At 39.7% G+C, this 16,100-nt stretch overlaps 1 long non-coding RNA gene across 1 annotated transcript; it reads right to left on the bottom strand.

Annotated features, from left to right (window-relative positions):
• Positions 1-4,093: 4,093 nt before the first annotated feature.
• Positions 4,094-14,383, bottom strand: LOC132659729 (uncharacterized). The gene is made up of 2 exons (XR_009600470.1): positions 8,028-14,383; positions 4,094-5,432 (listed from the first exon to the last, which is right to left on the bottom strand). It is a non-coding gene; the product is annotated as an uncharacterized LOC132659729 (long non-coding RNA).
• Positions 14,384-16,100: the final 1,717 nt, after the last annotated feature.

Here is a 16,100-nt window from a genome sequence, read left to right as displayed (position 1 = left end):
TGACTAGGCCAAAGCCTTTGACTCTGTGGATCACAATAAAGTGTGGAAAATTCTGAGAGAGATGAGAATACCAGACCACCGGACCTGCCTCTTGAGAAATCTGTATGCAGGTCAGGAAGCAACTGTTATAACTAGACATGGAACAACAGACTGGTTCCAAGTAGGAAAAGGAGGACGTCAAAGCTGTATATTGTCACCCTACTTATTTAACTTCTATGCAGAGTACATCATGAGAAACGCTGAACTGGAGGAAACACAAGCTGGAATCAAGATTGCCGGGAGAAATATCAATAACCTCAGATATGCAGATGACACCATCCTTATGGCAGAAAGGGAAGAGGAACTCAAAAGCCTTATGATGAAAGTGAAAGGGGAGAGTGAAAAAGTTGGCTTAAAGCTCAACATTCAGGAAACTAAGATCATGACATCTTGTCCCATCACTTCATGGCAAATAGATGGGGAAACAGTGGAAACAGTGTCAGACTTTATTTTGGGGGGCTCCAAAATCACTGCAGATGGTGACTGCAGCCATGAAATTAAAAGATGCTTACTCCTTGGAAGAAAAGTTATGACCAACCTAGATAGCATATTGAAAAGTAGAGCCATTTCTTTGCTGACTAAGGTCCGTCTAGTCAAGGCTATGGTTTTTCCAGTAGTCATGTATGGATGTGAGAGTTAGACTGTGAAGAAGGCTGAGCGGTGAAGAATTGATGTTTTTGAACTGTGGTGTTGGAGAAGACTCTTGAGAGTCCCTTGGACTGCAAGGAGATCCAACCAGTCCATCCTAAAGGAGATCAGCCCTGGGATTTCTTTGGAAGGAATGATGCTAAAGCTGAATCTCCAGTACTTGGCCACCTCATGCAAAGAGTTGACTCATTGGAAAAGATTTTGGTACTGGGAGGGATTGGGGGCAGGAGGAGAAGGGGACGACAGAGGATGAGATGGCTGGATGGCATCAGTGACTTGATGGAGATGAATCTGACTGAACTCCTGGAGATGGTGATGGACAGGGAGGCCTGGCATGCTGCAATTCATGCGGTCGTAAAGAGTTGGACATGACTAAGCGACTGAATTGAACTGAGACATTGTCAAAACAATGTCTGCAGGCAGCTAGTAACTGCAAACTTGATAAAAGTAAACAACTGGCTACCAGGCTACAAGTCTCCTCAAAGTGCCAGGTCTAGATTGGGTTTCAGGCCTATTTTTGTGAAAAGAAATGAGATTTTATTTTGTCTATCAAAATTCCAGTTGTCACTCCTCCAACTACTTCTAACTGGGTCTGTTACATCAAAATGACAGACCAAGGGATTTAGATTTTAATCATACAAGACTCAGATCTAGGACTTGGAACTCAGAAGTGCTTCCAGTTCAGTGTCTATTCTCCAAACTGAGGAGGCCCTATGCCCTATTTTGACAGGAAGCTATCAGAGCCATAGTTGCCCAGTTCCCTGAATTAAATTTGAGTGGGAGTCTGGGGTCTTGGGGTCTTTCTGTGCCTCCTGCTTCTTGTTTGTAGGATATAGGCTTTGTTCAGCCTCCTTGACCTTCCCTGAGTTCCAAAGGGCAGAGTCAAATAGTTGATAATAGAGGAAGGGAGAGAATGGTGGCTTGGTGAGTGGTAAAGAATCTGCCCAAGTAAGCAGAAGACTCAGGTTCATTACTGGGTCAGGAAGATCCCTGGAGAAGGAGATGGTGACCCACTTCAATATTCTTGCCTGAAGAATCCCATGGACAGAGCAGTCTGGCAGACTACAGTTTATGGGGTCGCATGGAGTTGGACGCGACTTAGTGACTACATAGCAGCAGCAGCAGGGAAGGCAGAAAAAAAGGCGGAACACTCCAGAAACAATAGTACAGCAACAAAGCAGGGTCCTGGTTCCTCTTCAAAGGACATTAACAATACCTTTGAGTTTTTCTGCAGGAACTAAGGCCTCCACTCAAGTGGAGGATGATGACTTCATGCTAAGCACAAGATTCTTAGAACTTCACTCTGTTACTTCATCACCAACCAATCAGAAGAAAGTCTGCATAGAGTGGAGAATAATGAAGACCCTCCTCCCCAAATGATTCTCTTTTAAAAAACTTTTATTGTTGAGCTGGATCTTCAATGTTGGTTTTTGGACGTCTACCTTCTCCCCAGGTTGCCAGGGTATAAAGCAAATTTCTTTTCTAACCAACACTTGTCTCTTGAGTATTGACTTTTGAGTGGTAAACAGCCAAACCTGAGTTCCTTAACAGTATGATTAATTTGACTCTGAAAATTCAAGGGGGCAGTCATTACTATCATGGTCTTTTTGATATATTTTAAACATGTATATGCAAAATTCAACTATGGACATAGTCAAGTGATACGAAATGTATTTTAATTCTCTTGACTTAAAGAATCTCTCTAGGAGAATTCTCTTGAAAATTGTTTTAAGCTTAAGAAGTCTCATTTAGTCTATCTGCAGAAAGAATTAAAGCTATATATATATATATCCTTGACATCATGGCTTAAAATCTTTTTTGGAAGTTTGTGAGTAACTCATTTCTCACTGATGTTTAACTGTTGCCAAATATCCCCAAGATGATTATTTTGAAAAACTGTATATTTGAATAAGTTGGCTAAGATAACTTACAGAAAATTACTTTGTAGAATTGGCAGTCACCCAGTTATAACTATAAAAATGAATTCTTGATGTTAGAGAGATTTGTGTGTTACTTTACTAACTTCATTATTAATCTTTTTGTTTTTGAGCTAGTATCTTACTGTTCTATAGTATGTTTTTGTATACTTTACAATAAATTTTATTATCTGATAAAGCAAGTCTTCCCTCGTTACTCTTGCTTTGCCTGGTGATCTAGGCTACATTTGCATGTTTATGTGACTTACAGATGAAATTTAGAATAATTTTGCCAAGACCCCCAAATGTAAACCTACTTACTTCATCATGGACAATTTAATCATTCTAATAACCAATATAAATAATAATAATAATTATATCTAATGCTCATTGCATGCTTACCAAGTGTCTGTCAATATTATAAGCGCTACAGGAGTAAACTCAAGTGATATAATAGTTTACTTGAAAACTAAGAAAATTGACTGAAAATACATTAATAACAATGTGTGTGTGTGTGCTAGGTCACTTCAGTCATGTCCGACTCTTTGCAACTGCATGTACTGTAGCACTCTAGGCTCCTCTGTCCATGGGATTCTCTGGACAAGAATACTGGAGTAGGTTGCCATGCCCTCCTTCAGGAGATCTTCCCGACCCAGGGATCAAACCCACATCTCTTATGTCTCCTGCTTTGGCAAGCGGCTTCTTTACCACTACCACCACCTGGGAAGCCCATTAATAACAATAAGCACACTCAAAAAGATAACTGTGCAAAAGGAAGTATATTTCCTATGAAAAATTATAACCATTAATAGTTAGACATATAATGAAAGTAAAAAGCCTAGTCATACTATCACTGGAACTTTACAACGAAAACTCCACTGAGTGAAATAAAAGAATATTCAAGGAATTGAAGACGCATACCATGGTCTTAGAACACTGCAAATATTGCAGAGATGTTTATATTTTAACCTAATTTATTAATGTAGTGCATTTTCATCAGAATCTCCATAGTTTTTTGGGGGAAGAATGTGTCAAAATGATTCTAATGTGAAGAATAGACACTCTAAAGTTACTTAAGAACTTTCTGAAAGAGTTTAATTAAGAGATACACTCTACTTCCCTGGTGGCTCAGAAGGTAAAGAACCCACCTGCAATGTGGAAGATCTGGGTTTGATCCCTGAGTCAGGAAGGTGCCCTGGAGAAGGGAATGGCAACCCACTCCAGTATTCTTGCCTAGAGAATTCCATGGACAGAGGAGCCTGGTGGGCTACAGTTCATGGGGTCGCAAAGGCAGACACAACTGAGTGACTAACACACAAGCCCTACTAGATAGTTAAAAAAAAAAATTAGAAGGCTTCATTCAATATGTATCAGATTTTGGTACCACTAGCTTACAAATGATAAATCATTGGATCAGAATAGAAAACCCAGCAATAGACTCAAATATATGTAAATATTTAGAGCCTAATAAAGGTAGCATTTCATGCCCATGGGAAGGAATGCATTATTTAATACCAATGTTAAAGCATCACTCACTTGGAAAAGTTAGGCTTTTTCAACAATTGTTTCTTACAGCAAGACTTATAAGTATCAAATATACAAATGCGAAAAACAAAAAGGAAAAACACATTACAAAATGTTAATCATTTTTATAATCTAAGCATAAATGAGTTTTTCTAATCATGAAAACACACACAAAAAAAACATAAAAATAAAGACACATAAATTTGACTGCATAAAAATACAAAGCCTTTGGAAGGCAGAAAACAAACAGAGTGACAGGTATTGAAAATACATAATGACTGTGTATAGCATGAGACCATCTGAACAAAATTAAGTACATATATCTTTATTTTGTGTCTGGAGAGAGATTTCGAAAAAAGTTGCTGTGAAACATTTATGTTCATTGTCTCTGTGGATTTATTATCATGAGCACATATACTTATTGCAAATGTAAAATTACGATTAAAATTATTCAGTTCAGTTCAGTCACTAAGTCATATCTGACTCTTTGTGACCCTATGGGACTGCAGCATGCCAGGCTTCCCTGTCCATCACGAACTCCTGGAGTTTACTCAAACTCATGTCCATTGAGTCAGTGGTGATATCCAATCATCTCATCTGTCATCCCCTTCTCCTCCCTCAATCAATCTTTCCCAGCATCAGGGTCTTTTCAAATGAGTCAGTTCTTTGCATCACTTGGCCAAAGGTTTGGAGTTTCAGCTTCATCAGTCCTTCCAATGAATATTCAGGACTGATTTCCTTTAGGATGGACTGGTTGGATCTTCTTGATGTCCAAGGGACTCTCAAGAGACTTCTGCCACACCACAGTTCAAAAGCATGAATTCTTCAGTGCTCAGCTTTCTTTATATTCCAACTCTCACATCCATACATGAGTACTGGAAAAACCATAGCTTTAACTAGATGTAATTTTAATGGCAAAGTAATGTCTCTTCTTTTTAATATGCTGTCTAGGTTGCTCATAGCTTTTCTTCCAAGGAGCAAGCGTTTTTTAATTTCATGGTTGCAGTCATCATCTGCAGTGATTATGGAGCCCCCAAAATAGAGTCTCTCACTGTTTCCATTGTTTCTCCATTTACTTGTGATGAAGTGATTGGACCAGATGCCATAATCTTAGTTATCTGAATGTTGAGATTTAAGCCAACTTTTTCACTCTCCTCTTTCACTTTCATCAAGAGGTTCTTTAGTTCCTCTTCACTTTCTGCCATAAGGATGGTATCATCTGAGTATCTGAGGTTATTGATATTTCTCCCAGCAATCTGATTCCAGCTTGTGCTTCATCCAGCTCCGCGTTTCTCATGATGTACTCTGCATAGAAGTTAAATAAGCAGGGTGACAATGTACAGCCTTGATGTACTCCTTTCCCTATTTGGAACCAGTCTGTTGGTCCATGTCCAGTTCTAACTGTTGCTTCTTGACCTGCATACAGATTTCTGAGGAGGCAGGTCATGGGGTCTGGTATTCCCATCTCTTAAAGAATTTTCCAGGGGCACGGTCCTAAGATGGTGGAGGAATAGGATGGGGAGACCACTTTCTCCCCCAAAAAATTCATCAAAAGAACACTTACATGCTGAGTAAATGTCACAAAACAACTTCTGAGTGCTGGCAGAGGACATCAGGCACCCAGAAAAGCAGCTCATTGTCTTCAAAAAGAGGTAGGAAAAATATAAAAGACAAAAAAAGAGATAAAAGAGGTAGGGAGGGAGCTCCGTCCCAGGAAGGGAGTTTTAAAAAGAGAGAAGTGTCCAAACATCAGGAAATACTCTCATTGCTCAGTCTGTGGTGAGCCTTGGAAGCACAGAGGGCAACATACCAGGGAGGAAAAATAAATAAATAATTAAAACCCACAGGTTACGAGCCCAATGGTAACGCCCCCAGTGGAGAAGCAGCGCAGACGCCTGCATCCACCACTAGCAAGCGGGGGCTGGTCAGGGAGGCATGGGCTGCACTGCTTTTTAAGGATCAGGCCTGAATGCAAAGAGGGTAACCAGAGCGAACTAACTTGGGCTAGCAAAGCAGACTGTGGGATAGCTACCACGGTAAAAGCTCTAACAAAAGACACTGCCAGGACCATGCACAGAACAAAATTCTGTTCCATGCACGGAACAGAATTAGCTGGTTGCAGACCATCCCCCTCCAGTGACAGGCAGCCAGAGCTGGAAGGGCCTGAAGGGGGCAATTGCAGCCCCAGAGAGATATTATCTATCAAACTGCAAGCAGGCTTCTTTGCTAACTAAGACTTCTTGGGTTCTGGACAGTCATCATCCGCCTGAGAAGGTGCGCCAGTTGTACACCCAGAAAACTGAGCACCAGGGACTGGAGAGGTTAAAAGTCGCAGTGACCACGCTTGCCAAACACCTGGTCACCTGAGCTTCTCAGACCTGGGAAGGGCACAAAACGCAGGCCCAATCGAGTCTGCACCTCTGAGAAATACCTGAGTGCCTGACCCTGAGAGGCTTACACCTGGGAGGTGCATGCAGCCCACGGCCGGCCTCAGACGGTTCCCGGTGGAGCAACTTAGAACCTGAGCTGTGTGCACCGTGAGCGGGGGCAGGCCCAGCATGGCTGAGACACTGTGAGCACACGCCAGTGTTATTTGTTTGCAGCATTCCTTCCTCCCCACAGCACAACTGAACAAGTGAGCCTAAAAAAGGTGTCCACCACTGCCCCCCTTGTGTCACACTGGAAATCAGACACTGAAGAGACCAGCAAACAGAAGAAGGTAAAACAGAGGGAACTGCCTTGGAACTGACAGGTGCAATAGGTTAAAACCCTGTCGTTAGTACCGACTACATAGGAAGGGGCCTATTAAGCTTCAGAAATACAAGACGGACTAAGGAACTATCAGAAAATGAACTGATCCCACACTGCCCACAACACCACCAGAGAAAGTCCTAGATATATCTTTACTATTTTTATGATCATTCTTTTTTTTCTTTTTCTTCTTTTTTTAAACTTTTTAAGTCCTCTATTACTCCTTTAATTTTCATTTTTATAACCTACTAGTACTTTTCAAAAAAAAAGACCCTATTCTTAAAGCAAACTTCATATACATATATATTTCTTAAAATAATTCTTGTGACTTTGTTTTTTTTTTTTTCTTCTTCTTCTTCTTTTCTTTAATATTGTATTTTTGAAAATCCATCCTCTACTCTAGATAATTAATCTTTGCTTTTTGGTATTTGTTACCAATTTTGTACCTTCAAAAACCCAATCTTCAGTACCCATTTTTACTTGAGAGTGAGATTACTGGCTGGATTGCTGTCTCCTCCTTTGGACTCTCCTTTTTTTTCCACCAGATCGCCTCTATCTCCTCCCTCCCTCTTCTCTTCTCTGCCTAACTCTGTGAATCTCTGTGTGTTCCAGACAGTGAAGAACACTTAGTGAACTGATTACTGGCTGGATCTGTCTCTCTCCTTTTCATTTCCCCCTTTTATCCTCCTGGCCACCTCTGTCTCCTTCCCTCTTCTCTTCTCTGTATAACTCTGTGAACATCTCTGAGCAGTCCAGACTGTGGCGCACACATAAGGAAGTTATTACTGGCTAGCTTGCTCTCTCCTCTTTTGATTCCACTTCATCTCATTCGGGTCACCTCTGACTCCCTCCTTCCTCTTCTCTTCTCCATGTAACTCTGTGAACTTCTCTGGGTGTCCCTCACTGTGGAGAAACTTTTCATCTTTAACCTAGATGTTTTATCAATGGTGCTGTATAGAAGAAGTCTTGAGACTACTGTAAAAATAAGACTGAAAACCAGAAGCAGGATGCTTAAGTCCAAATCCTGAGAACATCAGAGAACTCCTGATGCCAGGGAATGTTAATCAATAGGAGCTCATCAAACACCTCCATACCTACACTGAAACCAAGCACCACCCAAGGGCCAACAAGTTCCAGAGCAAGACATACCACGCAAATTCTCCAGCAACACAGGAACACAGCTCTGAGCTTCAATATACAGGCTGCCCAAAGTTACTCCAAAACCACTGACATCTCATAACTCATTACTGGACACCTCACTGCACTCCAGAGAGAAGAAATCCAGCTCCACCCACCAGAACACTGACACAAGCTTCCTTAACAAAGAAACCTTGACAAGCCACTGATACAACTCCACCCACAGCGAGGAAACTCCATAATAAAGAGAACTCCAGAAACTGCCAGAATACAGAAAGGCCACCCCAAACACAGCAATATAAACAAGATGAAGAGACAGAGGAATACCCAGCAGGTAAAGGAACAGGATAAATGCCCATCAAACCAAACAAAAGAGGAAGAGATAGGAAATCTACCTGATAAAGAATTCTGAAAAATGATAGTGAAAATGATCCAAAATCTTGAAATCAAAATGGAATCACAGATAAATAGCCTGGAGACAAGGATTGAGAAGATGCAAGAAAGGTTTAACAAGGACCTAGAAGAAATAAAAAAGAGTCAATATACAATGAATAATGCAATAAATGATATCAAAAACACTCTGGAGGCAACAAATAGTAGAATAACAGAGGCAGAAGATAGGATTAGTGAAGTAGAAGATAGAATGTTATAAATAAATGAATCAGAGAGGAAAAAAGAAAAACGAATTAAAAGAAATGAGGACAATCTCAGAGACCTCCAGGACAATATTAAATGCTCCAACATTCAAATCATAGGAGTCCCAGAAGAAGAAGACAAAAAGAAAGACCATGAGAAAATACTTGAGGAGATAATAGTTGAAAACTTCCCTAAAATAGGGAAGGAAATAATCACCCAAGTCCAAGAAACCCAGAGAGTCCCAAACAGGATAAACCCAAGGTGAAACACCCCAAGACACATATTAATCAAATTAACAAAGGTCAAACACAAAGAACAAATATTAAAAGCAGCAAGGGAAAAACAACAAATAACACACAAGGGGATTCCCATAAGGATAACAGCTGATCTTTTAACAGAAACTCTTCAGGCTAGGAGGGTATGGCAAGACATACTTAAAGTGATGAAAGAAAATAACCTACCGCCCAGATTACTGTACCCAGCAAGGATCTCATTCAAATATGAAGGAGAAATCAAAAGCTTTACAGACAAGCAAAAGCTGAGAGAATTCAGCACCACCAAACCAGCTCTCCAACAAATGCTAAAGGATCTTCTCTAGACAGGAAACACAAAAAGGGTGTATAAACCCAAACCCAAAACAATCAAGTAAATGGCAACAAGATCATCAGTTCAGTTCAGTTCAGTTCAGTCGCTCAGTCGTGTCCGACTATTTGCAACCCGATGAATCACAGTATGCCAGGCCTCCCTGTCCATCACCAACTCCTGGAATTCACTCAGACTCACATTCATCAAGTCCATGATGCCATCCAGCCATCTCATCTTCTGTTGTCCCCCTCTCCTCCTGCCCCCAATCCTTCCCAGCATCAGAGTCTTTTCCAATGAGTCAGCTCTTTGCATGAGGTGGCCAAAGTACTGGAGTTTCAGCTTTAGCATCATTCCTTCCAAAGAAATCCCGGATCATGCTTATCAATAATTACCTTAAACGTAAATGGGTTGAATGCCCCAACCAAAAGACAAAGACTGGCTGAATGGATACCAAAACAAGACTCCTATATATGTTACCTACAAGAGATCCACCTCAAAACAAGGGACACATACAGACTGAAAGGGAAGGGCTGGAAAAGATATTCCACACAAACAGAGACCAAAAGAAAGCAGGAGTAGAAGTACTCATATCAGATAAAATAGACTTTAAAACAAAGGCTGTGAAAAGAGACAAAGTAGGACACTACATTATGATCAAAGGATCAATCCAAGAAGAAGATATAACAATTGTAAATATATATGCACCCAACATAGGAACACTACAATCTGTAAGACAAATGCTAACAAGTATGAAAGGGGAAATTAACAATAACACAATAATGTGGGAGACTTTAATATCCCACTCACACCTATGGATAGCTCAACTAAACAGAAAATTAACAAAGAAACACAAACTTTAAATGATACAATAGACCAGTTAGACCTAATTGATATCCATAGGACATTTCACCCAAAAACAATGGATTCCACCTTTTTCTCAAGTGCACATGGAACCTTCTCCAGGATAGATCACATCTTGGGTCATAAATCTACCCTTGGTAAATTTTAAAAAATTGAAACCATTCCAAGCATCTTTTCTGACCACAATGCAGTAAGATTAGATCTCAATTACAGGAGAAAGACTCTTAAAAATTCCAACATATGGAGGCTGAACAACACGCTTCTGAATGAACAACAAACCACAGAAGAAATCAAAATATACATAGAAAGGAATGAAACTGAAAACACAACAACTCAAAACCTGTGGGACACTGTAAAAGCAGTGCTAAGGGGAAAGTTCGTAGTAATACAGGCATACCTCAAGAAACAAGAAGAAAGTCAAATAAATAACCTAACTCTACACCTAAAGCAACTAGAAAAGGAAGAAATGGAGAACTCCAGAGTTAGTAGAAGGAAAGAAATCTTACCAATTAGGGCAGAAATAAATGCAAAAGAAACAAAAGAAACCATAGCATAAATCAACAAAGCCAAAAGCTGGTTCTTTGAGAAGATAAATAAAAGTGACAAATCATTATCCAGACTCATCAGGAAATAAAGGGAGAAAAGTCAAATCAAAAAAATTAGAAATGAAAATGGAGACATCACAACAGACAACACAGAAATACAAAGGATCATAAGAGAATACAATCAGCAATTATATGTCGATAAAATGGACAACGTGGAAGAAATGGACAAATTCTTAGAAAAGTACAACTTTCCAAAACTGAACCAGGAAGAAATAGAAAATCTTAACAGACCCATCACAAGCACGGAAATTGAAACTGTAATCAGAAATCTCCCAGCAAACAAAAGCCCAGGTCCAGACAGCTTCACAGCTGAATTCTACCAAAAATTTAGAGAAGAGCTAACACCTATCCTACTCAAACTCTTCCAGAAAATTGCAAAGGAAGGGAAACTTCCAAACTCATTCTATGAGGCCACCATCACCCTAATACCAAAACCTGACAAGGATGCCACAAAAAAAGAAAAACTACACGCCAATAGCACTGATGAACATAGATGCAAAAATCCTTAACAAAATTCTAGCAATCAGAATCCAACAACACATTAAAAAGATCACACACCATGACCAAGTGGGCTTTATTCCAGGGATGCAAGGATTCTTCAATATCTGCAAATCAATCAATGTAATACACCACATTAACAAATTGAAAAATAAAAGTCATATGATGATCTCAATAGACGCAGAGAATGCCTTTGACAAAATTCAACATCCATGTATGATAAAAACTCTCCAGAGAGCAGGAATAGAAGGAACATACCTCAACATAAAAAAAGCTAGATATGACAAACCGACAGCAAACATTATCCTCAATGGTTAAAAATTGAAAGCATTTCCCCTAAAATCAGGAACAAGACAAGGGTGCCCACTTTCACAACTACTATTCAACATAGTTCTGGAAGTTTTGGCCACAGCAATCAGAGCAGAAAAAGAAATAAAAGAAATCCAAATTGGAAAAGAAGAAATAAAACTCTCACTGTTTGCAGATGACATAATCCTCTACATGGAAAACCCTAAAGACTCCACCAGAAAATTACTAGAGCTAGTTAATCAATGAATATAGTAAAGTTGCAGGATATAAAATCAACACACAGAAATCCCTTGCATGCCTATACACTAATAATGAGACAGTAGAAAAAGAAATTAAGGAAACAATTCCACCCACTATTGCAATGAAAAGAATAAAATACTTAGGAATATACCTACCTAAAGAAACTAAAGACCTATATATAGAAAACTAGAACACACTGGTGAAACAAGTCTAAGAGGACACTAACAGATGGAGAAATATACCATGTTCATAGATTGGAAGAATCAATATAGTGAAAATGAGTATAGTATCCAAAGCAATCTATAGATTCAATGCAATCCCTATCAAGCTACCAGCGGTATTTTCACAGAGCTAGAACAAATAATTTCACAATTTGTATGGAAATACAAAAAACCTCGAATAGCCAAAGCAATCTTGAGAAAGAAAAATGGGGCTGGAGGAATCAACCTGCCTGACTTCAGGCTCTACTACAAAGCCACAGTCATCAAGACAGGATGGCACTGGCACAAAGACAGACATATAGATCAATGGAACAAAATAGAAAGCCCAGTGATAAATCCACACACATATGGACACCTTATCTTCGACAAAGGAGGCAAGAATATACAATGAATTAAAGACAATTTCTTTAAGAAGTAGTGCTGGGAAAACTGGTCAACCACTTGTAAAAGAATGAAACTAGAACACTTTCTAACACCATACACAAAAATAAACTCCAATGGATTAAAGATCTAAACGTAAGACCAGAAACTATAAAACTCCTAGAGGAGAACATAGGCAAAACACTCTCTGACATAAATCACAGCAGGATCCTCTATGACCCACCTCCCCGAATATTGTATATAAAAGCAAAAATAAACAAATGGGACCTAATTAAAATTAAAAGCTTCTGCTCAACAAAGGAAACTATAAGCAAGGTGAAAAGACAGCTTTGGGAATGGGAGAAAATAATAGCAAATGAAGCAACTGACAAACAACTAATCTCAAAAATATACAAGCCACTCCTGCAGCTCAATTTTAGAAAAATAAATGACCTAATCAAATAATGGGCCAAGGAACTAAATAGACATTTCTCCAAAGAAGGCATACAGATGGCTAACAAACACATGAAAAGATGCTCAACATCACTCATTATCAGTTCAGTTCAGTTCAGTTCAGTCACTCAGTCGTGTCCGACTTTTTGCGACCCCATGAATCGCAGCACACCAGGTCTCCCTGTCCATCACCAACTCCCAGAGTTCATTCAGACTCACATCCATCGAGTCAGTGATGCCATCCAGCCATCTCATCCTCTGTCGTCCCCTTCTCCTCCTGCCCACAATCCCCTCCAGCATCAGAGTCTTTTCCAATGAGTCAGCTCTTCGCATGAAGTGGCCAAAACTGGAGCTTCAGCTTTAGCATCATCCCTTCCAAAGAAATCCCGGGGTTGATCTCCTTCAGAATGGAATGGTTGGATCTCCTTGCAGTCCAAGGGACTCTGAAGAGTCTTCTCCAACACCACACTTCTAAAGCATCAATTCTTCGGTTCTCAGCCTTCTTCACAGTCCAAATCTCACATCCATACATGATTACTGGAAAAACCATACCCTTGACTAGACGGACCCTTGACTAGACGGATTACTTAGTCGGCAAAGTAATGTCTCTGCTTTTTAATATGCTATCTAGGTTGGCCATAACTTTTCTTCCAAGGAGTAAGTGTTTTTTAATTTCATGGCTGCAGTCACCATCTGCAGTGATTTTGGAGCCCAAAAAAATAAAGTCTGACACTGTTTCCACTGTTTCCCCATCTATTTCCCATGAAGTGATGGGACCAGATGCCATGATTTTCGTTTTCTGAATGTTGACCTTTAAGCCAACTTTTTCACTCTCCTCTTTCACTTTCATCAAGAGGCTTTTTATCTCCTCTTCACTTTCTGCCATAAGGGTGGTGTCATCTGCATATCTGAGGTTATTGATATTTCTCCCAGCAATCTTGATTCCAGCTTGTGTTTCTTCCAGTCTAGCATTTCTCATGATGCACTCTGCATATAAGTTAAATCAGAGAAGTGCAAGTCAAAACCACAATGAGGTACCATTTCACACCAGTCAGAATGGCTGCTATTCAAAAGTCTACAAGCAATAAATGCTGGAGAGGGTGTGGAGAAAAGGAACCCTCTTACACTGTTGGTGGGAATGCAAACTAATACAACCACTATGGAGAACAGCGTGGAGATTCCTTAAAAAATTGCAAATAGAACTACCTTATGACCCAGCAATCCCACTGCTGGGCATACACACCAAGGAAACCAGAATTGAAAGAGACACGTGTACCTCAATGTTCATCGCAGTGCTGTTTATAATAGCCAGGACATGGAAGCAACATAGATGTCCATCAGCAGACGAATGGATAAGAAAGCTGTGGTACATATACATAATGGAGTATTACTCAGCCATTAAAAAGAATACATTGGAATCAGTTCTAATGAGGTGGATGAAACTGGAGCCTATTATACAGAGTGAAGTAAGCCAGAAAAAAAAAAAAAACCACCCATACAGTATACTAAGGCATATTATGGAATTTAGAAAATGGTAACAATGACCCCGTATGGGAGACAGCAAAAGAGTCTAAAACAGTCTTTTGGACTCTTTGGGGAGGGAGAGGGTAGGATGATTTGGTGGAATGGCATGGAAACATGTATAATATCATATAAGAAATGAATCGCCAGTCTAGGTTTGATGTAGGATACAGGGTGCTCGGGGCTGGTGCACTGGGATGACCCAGAGGGATGGTTTGGGGAGGGAGGTGGGAGGGGATTCAGGATTGGGAATACATGTACACCCGTGGTGGATTCATGTTGATGCATGGCAAAACCAGTACACTATTGTAAAGTAAAATAAAATAAAATAAAATAATTTTCCACAGTTTGTTGTGATCCACATGGTTAAAGCTTTGGTATAGTCAATAAAGGAGAAGTAGATGTTGGCAAATTTAACATTTCAAATCAGTAGGGAAAAGATTAATAATTTAATAAGTAAACTTAGACAAATGGCTAACCATTTGGAACAAATAAACATATATCCTAATTTCACACATTCATATATTCCATATAGATGAACTTTCATTAAAATATTTTATGATATTAAAAACAATGTGCTAGATGTTAAATGTAATGAAAGTGATATCTGTCTTCCTGGAGCCACAGTACCTATAAATTTTTACAGAAATAAGTTTTTAAACAAAAAAATAGATGGACTGTTTTTTTATATAAAAAAGAAACCGTAAAATTTCTGTATATTCTTGTGAGTGGCAAAGGCCATTCTAAAATGACCCAGGGAAAAACCAATAAGGGAAAATAATGATGAATATAATTTGAATAAAACGTTTTCAACATCTCTCTATACTATAACTCTATAGGCACTAAAAACGGCAAGAACAAGCTAAAAAAAAAAGATCATCCAGTCCTTTGATATTTCTTTTCTACCCCAACCCGCTGTTTCTCTTTTCATCTTTTCCTCTGTATCTGGTGTAAAATGCTTTAAGAGTCTCTTTAGAATCATACTGTTAATATCCAAAATTTCCTTGTATTTCTGTCTTTTCCTCTTATGCTCTCATAAAAATGTCATTCCTGCATAAAATCAACATTTCCCTTATTACTTCCATGCCAGCAGCCTAATCATCTGGGCTGAATGTTGTGTTCCCCAAGACTCATACACTGAGGCCCTACCCTCCCAGTGTGACAGTATTTGGAGATTGAGCCTCTAGGAAGTTATTAGGGTTAGATGAGGTCATGAGGATGGGCCCTAATGATGGATTAGTGCCCTTCTTTAGAAGAGTCACCACCGAAGAATTTGCGCTCTCTCATCTGCTACCCCACCTTCCGCACACAAGAGGTCTTGTGAGCACACAGGGAGATGGCGCCATCTACAGCCAAACAGAGTTTCACCAGGAACCAAACAGACTGGTACTTTGATCTTGGACTTCTCAGCCTCTGTAACTTTGAGAAAATAGATCTGCATCATTTAAGCCTTCCAGACTATGGTGTTTGTTATGGCAGCCTCAGATGATTACGACACTAACAATATCAAGGAAAATCACGCAATAGGATAGATAGGGCTCACTATAAATTCATCGTCATGAACCTTAAAAGAAAATATAATAGTCATTCAGTTGTGCCCGGTTTTGCGTCCCCATGGACTGTGTAGCCCGCCAGGCTCCTCTATCCATGGAATTCTCCAGGCAAGAACAGTGGAGTGGGTTGCCGTTCCCTTCTCCAGGGGATTTTCCCAACCCAGGGATCCAACTGGGTCTCCTGCACTGCAGGAGATTCTTTACCATCTGAGGCACCAGGGAAGCCCTCATCAATCTTAAATT

This window comes from Ovis aries, chromosome 4, assembly GCF_016772045.2.
Source record: "Ovis aries strain OAR_USU_Benz2616 breed Rambouillet chromosome 4, ARS-UI_Ramb_v3.0, whole genome shotgun sequence".
NCBI lineage: Eukaryota > Metazoa > Chordata > Mammalia > Artiodactyla > Bovidae > Ovis > Ovis aries.
The sequence above is the reverse complement of the archived record's forward strand: the minus strand, read 5'-3'. Positions and strand labels throughout refer to the sequence as shown.